Source organism: Leuresthes tenuis, unplaced genomic scaffold (genome assembly GCF_036924035.1).
Source record: "Leuresthes tenuis unplaced genomic scaffold, fLeuTen1.0.hap1 SCAF_24, whole genome shotgun sequence".
NCBI lineage: Eukaryota > Metazoa > Chordata > Actinopteri > Atheriniformes > Atherinopsidae > Leuresthes > Leuresthes tenuis.
In genome coordinates, this window is record NW_027325378.1 from 1973011 (window position 1) to 1982755 (window position 9745).

Below are 9745 nucleotides of genomic sequence, written 5' to 3' on the forward strand. Positions count from 1 at the left end.
GCCTTGGTGGTGTAGTGGTGAGCATAGCTGCCTTCCAAGCAGTTGACCCGGGTTCGATTCCCGGCCAGGAGAAACATATCAGTGATGACTTAGAAATAACTACTGAACTCTTCTCCTACTAAAGCCAATCAGAGTGAGCGTACAGACAACTCACAGCTCAGTCAATCAGAGATCGACCAATTAAAGATCAGCCAATTAGAGGTAGGGTATAGACCGACCAATCAGGGCGCAGCTAAAGTTCGGCCAATCAGAACGTAGCTAAAGATCAGCCAATCAGAGTGAGAGAACAGACCGATCAATCAGTTAGAGTTAGCCAGTTAGAGTACCGACCAGACCGACCCCCCAGCTAAAATCAGCAACTGTAGTCTCACTCAGAGCTATAGAGCTATACAGAGAGTATCTCAGAGAGTGAGAGTACAGACCGATCAATCAGAACGCAGCTAAAGATCAGCCAATCAGAGTGAGAGAACCGACCGACCAATCAGTTAGAGTTAGCCAGTTAGAGTACCGACCAGACCGACCCCCCAGCTAAAATCATCAACTGTAGTCTCACTCAGAGCTATAGAGCACTCTGTGAGAGTACAGACCGATCAATCAGAACGCAGCTAAAGATCGGCCAATCAGAGTGAGAGTACCGACCGACCAATCAGATTGCAGCTAAAGATCGGCCAATCAGAGAGCAGCTAAAGATCAGCCAATCAGAGTGAGAGTACAGACCGACCAATATGATCACTCTCACCTTATTACTGTAATAAGTCTGTTAAACACTTTTGATTGTGGTGTCTCAGGAAACAATCAAGGCGCCAATCTGATTTGAACTCACAACCTTCTGATCTGAAGTCAGACGCACTACCATTGCGCCACAGAGTCACACGAAGTTGCTCGGTGGACCTCTGGTGTGAAGTATGGGCCGCATGATGTGACCGCAGCTGACCCTGAAGCACTTAGTATTCGGACTCACTCCAGATGGGCCAGATGTGGTGTACTACAGCGTTGGTGGTATAGTGGTGAGCACAGCTGCCTTCCAAGCAGTTGACCCAGGTTCGATTGCCGGCCAACGCAGGGACCGTTTTCAGGAGACCCAGCAGAGTTACTGGGCTGGAAACATATCAGTGACGACTTAGAAGTAACTACTGAAAAAAGATCAACAAGTCTTGCTGCACAGATGTTTCCATACCCTAATCCAGGCGTTGGCCTGCCAGATGCAGCTCTTCTCATGACTGTATCTTGCACGCAAATAAATCTTAGCTGACACTTCTTAACTCTGTCAGTAATGAAAAATTCCGCTGAAACTTTAACACAACCGAAATCCCAGTGTTAAAAATAAGGTTGAAAATATGAAACATTTTCATGCAGGAAGTAATCACATTACAGTAATCTTATAAAAAATCAGATTACACTAATAATTTTTTAAGTAATCAGATTACAGTAATATTTCTAAAAGTAATCAGATTACAGTAATATTTTTAAAAGTAATCAGATTACAGTAATCTTACTAAAGTAATCAGATTACAGTAATCTTATAAAAGTAATCAGATTACAGTAATAATTAAAAAGTAATCAGCTAAAGATCGGCCAATCAGAGAGCAGCTAAAGATCAGCCAATGAGAGTGAGAGTACACACCGATCAATCAGAACGCAGTTAAAGATCAGCCAATCAGAGTGAGAGTACCGACCGACCAATCAGAGCGCAGCTAAAGATCGGCCAATCAGAGTGAGAGTACAGCCCGACCAATCAGAGCGCAGCTAAAGGTCGGCCAATCAGAGTGAGAGTACAAACCGACCAACACAGAGTTACGACTAATCTGATCACTCTCACCTTATTACTGTAATAAGTCTGTTAAACACTTTTGATTGTGGTGTCTCAGGAAATAATCAAGGCGCCAATCTGATTACGACAGTGTTAAAAATAACGTTGAAAATATGAAAAATTTTCATGCAGGAAGTAATCACATTACAGTAATCTTATAAAAAATCAGATTACACTAATAATTTTTATAAGTAATCAGATTACAGTAATATTTCTAAAAGTAATCAGATTACAGTAATATTACTAAAGTAATCAGATTACAGTAACATTTTAAAAAAGTAATCAGATTACAGTAATATTATTAAAGTAATCAGATTACAGTAATATTTTAAAAAGTAATCAGATTACAGTAATTTTACTAAAGTAATCAGATTACAGTAATAATTCAAAAGTAATCAGATTACAGTAATCTTTTAAAAAGTAATGATATTATAATTCATTCATGGGGTGCATTGACACTGCAGATCAAAGAATGAAGACCTAACTCTTTCCCCACAGATCAAGAAAGTGGTATAACAGAATTTTAAATGCTATTCTTAGCATAGGTATGGTGAATGCTCACATAATTTACTGAAGCTGTAGACCGACCAATCAGAGCTCAGCTAAAGATCGGCCAATCAGAGAGCAGCTAAAGATCAGCCAATCAGAGTGAGAGTACAGACCGACCAATATGATCACTCTCACCTTATTACTGTAATAAGTCTGTTAAACACTTTTGATTGTGGTGTCTCAGGAAACAATCAAGGCGCCAATCTGATTTGAACTCACAACCTTCTGATCTGAAGTCAGACGCACTACCATTGCGCCACAGAGTCACATTAGACATTACACATTACAGTCACATTACAGTAATCTTATAAAAAATCAGATTACACTAATAATTTTTTAAGTAATCAGATTACAGTAATATTTCTAAAAGTAATCAGATTACAGTAATATTTTTTAAAGTAATCAGATTACAGTAATCTTACTAAAGTAATCAGATTACAGTAATCTTATAAAAGTAATCAGATTACAGTAATAATTAAAAAGTAATCAGCTAAAGATCGGCCAATCAGAGAGCAGCTAAAGATCAGCCAATGAGAGTGAGAGTACACACCGATCAATCAGAACGCAGTTAAAGATCAGCCAATCAGAGTGAGAGTACCGACCGACCAATCAGAGCGCAGCTAAAGATCGGCCAATCAGAGTGAGAGTACAGCCCGACCAATCAGAGCGCAGCTAAAGATCGGCCAATCAGAGAGCAGCTAAAGATCAGCCAATCAGAGTGAGAGTACAGACCGACCAATATGATCACTCTCACCTTATTACTGTAATAAGTCTTTTAAACACTTTTGATTGTGGTGTCTCAGGAAATAATCAAGGCGCCAATCTGATTTGAACTCACAACCTTCTGATCTGAAGTCAGACGCACTACCATTGATTACGACAGTGTTAAAAATAACGTTGAAAATATGAAAAATTTTCATGCAGGAAGTAATCACATTACAGTAATCTTATAAAAAATCAGATTACACTAATAATTTTTATAAGTAATCAGATTACAGTAATATTTCTAAAAGTAATCAGATTACAGTAATATTACTAAAGTAATCAGATTACAGTAACATTTAAAAAAGTAATCAGATTACAGTAATATTATTAAAGTAATCAGATTACAGTAATATTTTAAAAAGTAATCAGATTACAGTAATTTTACTAAAGTAATCAGATTACAGTAATAATTCAAAAGTAATCAGATTACAGTAATCTTTTAAAAAGTAATGATATTATAATTCATTCATGGGGTGCATTGACACTGCAGATCAAAGAATGAAGACCTAACTCTTTCCCCACAGATCAAGAAAGTGGTATAACAGAATTTTAAATGCTATTCTTAGCATAGGTATGGTGAATGCTCACATAATTTACTGAAGCTGTAGACCGACCAATCAGAGCTCAGCTAAAGATCGGCCAATCAGAGAGCAGCTAAAGATCAGCCAATCAGAGTGAGAGTACAGACCGACCAATATGATCACTCTCACCTTATTACTGTAATAAGTCTGTTAAACACTTTTGATTGTGGTGTCTCAGGAAACAATCAAGGCGCCAATCTGATTTGAACTCACAACCTTCTGATCTGAAGTCAGACGCACTACCATTGCGCCACAGAGTCACACGAAGTTGCTCGGTGGACCTCTGGTGTGAAGTATGGGCCGCATGATGTGACCGCAGCTGACCCTGAAGCACTTAGCATTCGGACTCACTCCAGATGGGCCAGATGTGGTGTACTACAGCGTTGGTGGTATAGTGGTGAGCACAGCTGCCTTCCAAGCAGTTGACCCAGGTTCGATTGCCGGCCAACGCAGGGACCGTTTTCAGGAGACCCAGCAGAGTTACTGGGCTGGAAACATATCAGTGACGACTTAGAAGTAACTACTGAAAAAAGATCAACAAGTCTTGCTGCACAGATGTTTCCATACCCTAATCCAGGCGTTGGCCTGCCATATGCAGCTCTTCTCATGACTGTATCTTGCACGCAAATAAATCTTAGCTGACACTTCTTAACTCTGTCAGTAATGAAAAATTCCGCTGAAACTTTAACACAACCGAAATCCCAGTGTTAAAAATAAGGTTGAAAATATGAAACATTTTCATGCAGGAAGTAATCACATTACAGTAATCTTATAAAAAATCAGATTACACTAATAATTTTTTAAGTAATCAGATTACAGTAATATTTCTAAAAGTAATCAGATTACAGTAATATTTTTAAAAGTAATCAGATTACAGTAATCTTACTAAAGTAATCAGATTACAGTAATCTTATAAAAGTAATCAGATTACAGTAATAATTAAAAAGTAATCAGCTAAAGATCGGCCAATCAGAGAGCAGCTAAAGATCAGCCAATGAGAGTGAGAGTACACACCGATCAATCAGAACGCAGTTAAAGATCAGCCAATCAGAGTGAGAGTACCGACCGACCAATCAGAGCGCAGCTAAAGATCGGCCAATCAGAGTGAGAGTACAGCCCGACCAATCAGAGCGCAGCTAAAGATCGGCCAATCAGAGAGCAGCTAAAGATCAGCCAATCAGAGTGAGAGTACAGACCGACCAATATGATCACTCTCACCTTATTACTGTAATAAGTCTTTTAAACACTTTTGATTGTGGTGTCTCAGGAAATAATCAAGGCGCCAATCTGATTTGAACTCACAACCTTCTGATCTGAAGTCAGACGCACTACCATTGCGCCACAGAGTCACACGAAGTTGCTCGGTGGACCTCTGGTGTGAAGTATGGGCCGCATGATGTGACCGCAGCTGACCCTGAAGCACTTAGCATTCGGACTCACTCCAGATGGGCCAGATGTGGTGTACTACAGCGTTGGTGGTATAGTGGTGAGCACAGCTGCCTTCCAAGCAGTTGACCCAGGTTCGATTGCCGGCCAACGCAGGGACTGTTTTCAGGAGACCCAGCAGAGTTACTGGGCTGGAAACATATCAGTGACGACTTAGAAATAACTACTGAAAAAAGATCAACAAGTCTTGCTGCACAGATGTTTCCATACCCTAATCCAGGCGTTGGCCTGCCAGATGCAGCTCTTCTCATGACTGTATCTTGCACGCAAATAAATCTTAGCTGACACTTCTTAACTCTGTCAGTAATGAAAAATTCCGCTGAAACTTTAACACAACCGAAATCCCAGTGTTAAAAATAAGGTTGAAAATATGAAACATTTTCATGCAGGAAGTAATCACATTACAGTAATCTTATAAAAAATAAGATTACACTAATAATTTTTTAAAGTAATCAGATTACAGTAATATTTCTAAAAGTAATCAGATTACAGTAATCTTATAAAAGTAATCAGATTACAGTAATAATTAAAAAGTAATCAGCTAAAGATCGGCCAATCAGAGAGCAGCTAAAGATCAGCCAATGAGAGTGAGAGTACACACCGATCAATCAGAACGCAGTTAAAGATCAGCCAATCAGAGTGAGAGTACCGACCGACCAATCAGAGCGCAGCTAAAGATCGGCCAATCAGAGTGAGAGTACAGCCCGACCAATCAGAGCGCAGCTAAAGGTCGGCCAATCAGAGTGAGACTACAAACCGACCAATACAGAGTTACGACTAATCTGATCACTCTCACCTTATTACTGTAATAAGTCTGTTAAACACTTTTGATTGTGGTGTCTCAGGAAATAATCAAGGCGCCAATCTGATTACGACAGTGTTAAAAATAACGTTGAAGATATGAAAAATTTTCATGCAGGAAGTAATCACATTACAGTAATCTTATAAAAAATCAGATTACACTAATAATTTTTATAAGTAATCAGATTACAGTAATATTTCTAAAAGTAATCAGATTACAGTAATATTACTAAAGTAATCAGATTACAGTAACATTTTAAAAAGTAATCAGATTACAGTAATATTTCTAAAAGTAATCAGATTACAGTAATATTTTTAAAAGTAATCAGATTACAGTAATTTTACTAAAGTAATCAGATTACAGTAATAATTCAAAAGTAATCAGATTACAGTAATCTTTTAAAAAGTAATGATATTATAATTCATTCATGGGGTGCATTGACACTGCAGATCAAAGAATGAAGACCTAACTCTTTCCCCACAGATCAAGAAAGTGGTATAACAGAATTTTAAATGCTATTCTTAGCATAGGTATGGTGAATGCTCACATAATTTACTGAAGCTGTAGACCGACCAATCAGAGCTCAGCTAAAGATCGGCCAATCAGAGTGAGAGTACCGACCGACCAATCAGAGCGCAGCTAAAGATCGGCCAATCAGAGTGAGAGTACCGACCGACCAATCAGATTGCAGCTAAAGATCGGCCAATCAGAGAGCAGCTAAAGATCAGCCAATCAGAGTGAGAGTACAGACCGACCAATATGATCACTCTCACCTTATTACTGTAATAAGTCTGTTAAACACTTTTGATTGTGGTGTCTCAGGAAATAATCAAGGCGCCAATCTGATTACGACAGTGTTAAAAATAACGTTGAAAATATGAAAAATTTTCATGCAGGAAGTAATCACATTACAGTAATCTTATAAAAAATCAGATTACACTAATAATTTTTATAAGTAATCAGATTACAGTAATATTTCTAAAAGTAATCAGATTACAGTAATATTACTAAAGTAATCAGATTACAGTAACATTTTAAAAAGTAATCAGATTACAGTAATATTTCTAAAAGTAATCAGATTACAGTAATATTTTTAAAAGTAATCAGATTACAGTAATTTTACTAAAGTAATCAGATTACAGTAATAATTCAAAAGTAATCAGATTACAGTAATCTTTTAAAAAGTAATGATATTATAATTCATTCATGGGGTGCATTGACACTGCAGATCAAAGAATGAAGACCTAACTCTTTCCCCACAGATCAAGAAAGTGGTATAACAGAATTTTAAATGCTATTCTTAGCATAGGTATGGTGAATGCTCACATAATTTACTGAAGCTGTAGACCGACCAATCAGAGCTCAGCTAAAGATCGGCCAATCAGAGTGAGAGTACCGACCGACCAATCAGAGCGCAGCTAAAGATCGGCCAATCAGAGTGAGAGTACCGACCGACCAATCAGATTGCAGCTAAAGATCGGCCAATCAGAGAGCAGCTAAAGATCAGCCAATCAGAGTGAGAGTACAGACCGACCAATATGATCACTCTCACCTTATTACTGTAATAAGTCTGTTAAACACTTTTGATTGTGGTGTCTCAGGAAACAATCAAGGGGCCAATCTGATTTGAACTCACAACCTTCTGATCTGAAGTCAGACGCACTACCATTGCGCCACAGAGTCACACGAAGTTGCTCGGTGGACCTCTGGTGTGAAGTATGGGCCGCATGATGTGACCGCAGCTGACCCTGAAGCACTTAGCATTCGGACTCACTCCAGATGGGCCAGATGTGGTGTACTACAGCGTTGGTGGTATAGTGGTGAGCACAGCTGCCTTCCAAGCAGTTGACCCAGGTTCGATTGCCGGCCAACGCAGGGACCGTTTTCAGGAGACCCAGCAGAGTTACTGGGCTGGAAACATATCAGTGACGACTTAGAAGTAACTACTGAAAAAAGATCAACAAGTCTTGCTGCACAGATGTTTCCATACCCTAATCCAGGCGTTGGCCTGCCAGATGCAGCTCTTCTCATGACTGTATCTTGCACGCAAATAAATCTTAGCTGACACTTCTTAACTCTGTCAGTAATGAAAAATTCCGCTGAAACTTTAACACAACCGAAATCCCAGTGTTAAAAATAAGGTTGAAAATATGAAACATTTTCATGCAGGAAGTAATCACATTACAGTAATCTTATAAAAAATCAGATTACACTAATAATTTTTTAAGTAATCAGATTACAGTAATATTTCTAAAAGTAATCAGATTACAGTAATATTTTTAAAAGTAATCAGATTACAGTAATCTTACTAAAGTAATCAGATTACAGTAATCTTATAAAAGTAATCAGATTACAGTAATAATTAAAAAGTAATCAGCTAAAGATCGGCCAATCAGAGAGCAGCTAAAGATCAGCCAATGAGAGTGAGAGTACACACCGATCAATCAGAACGCAGTTAAAGATCAGCCAATCAGAGTGAGAGTACCGACCGACCAATCAGAGCGCAGCTAAAGATCGGCCAATCAGAGTGAGAGTACAGCCCGACCAATCAGAGCGCAGCTAAAGATCGGCCAATCAGAGAGCAGCTAAAGATCAGCCAATCAGAGTGAGAGTACAGACCGACCAATATGATCACTCTCACCTTATTACTGTAATAAGTCTTTTAAACACTTTTGATTGTGGTGTCTCAGGAAATAATCAAGGCGCCAATCTGATTTGAACTCACAACCTTCTGATCTGAAGTCAGACGCACTACCATTGCGCCACAGAGTCACACGAAGTTGCTCGGTGGACCTCTGGTGTGAAGTATGGGCCGCATGATGTGACCGCAGCTGACCCTGAAGCACTTAGCATTCGGACTCACTCCAGATGGGCCAGATGTGGTGTACTACAGCGTTGGTGGTATAGTGGTGAGCACAGCTGCCTTCCAAGCAGTTGACCCAGGTTCGATTGCCGGCCAACGCAGGGACCGTTTTCAGGAGACCCAGCAGAGTTACTGGGCTGGAAACATATCAGTGACGACTTAGAAATAACTACTGAAAAAAGATCAACAAGTCTTGCTGCACAGATGTTTCCATACCCTAATCCAGGCGTTGGCCTGCCAGATGCAGCTCTTCTCATGACTGTATCTTGCACGCAAATAAATCTTAGCTGACACTTCTTAACTCTGTCAGTAATGAAAAATTCCGCTGAAACTTTAACACAACCGAAATCCCAGTGTTAAAAATAACGTTGAAAATATGAAACATTTTCATGCAGGAAGTAATCACATTACAGTAATCTTATAAAAAATAAGATTACACTAATAATTTTTTAAAGTAATCAGATTACAGTAATATTTCTAAAAGTAATCAGATTACAGTAATATCATTAAAGTAATCAGATTACAGTAATATTACTAAAGTAATCAGATTACAGTAATCTTATAAAAGTAATCAGATTACAGTAATAATTAAAAAGTAATCAGCTAAAGATCGGCCAATCAGAGAGCAGCTAAAGATCAGCCAATGAGAGTGAGAGTACACACCGATCAATCAGAACGCAGTTAAAGATCAGCCAATCAGAGTGAGAGTACCGACCGACCAATCAGAGCGCAGCTAAAGATCGGCCAATCAGAGTGAGAGTACAGCCCGACCAATCAGAGCGCAGCTAAAGGTCGGCCAATCAGAGTGAGACTACAAACCGACCAATACAGAGTTACGACTAATCTGATCACTCTCACCTTATTACTGTAATAAGTCTGTTAAACACTTTTGATTGTGGTGTCTCAGGAAATAATCAAGGCGCCAATCT

At 38.9% G+C, this 9745-nt stretch overlaps 1 non-coding gene across 1 annotated transcript; it reads left to right on the plus strand.

The window, feature by feature from the left end:
• Positions 1-76, plus strand: trnag-ucc (transfer RNA glycine (anticodon UCC)). The gene has a single exon. It is a non-coding gene; the product is annotated as a tRNA-Gly (tRNA).
• The last annotated feature ends 9669 nt before the right edge of the window (positions 77-9745 follow it).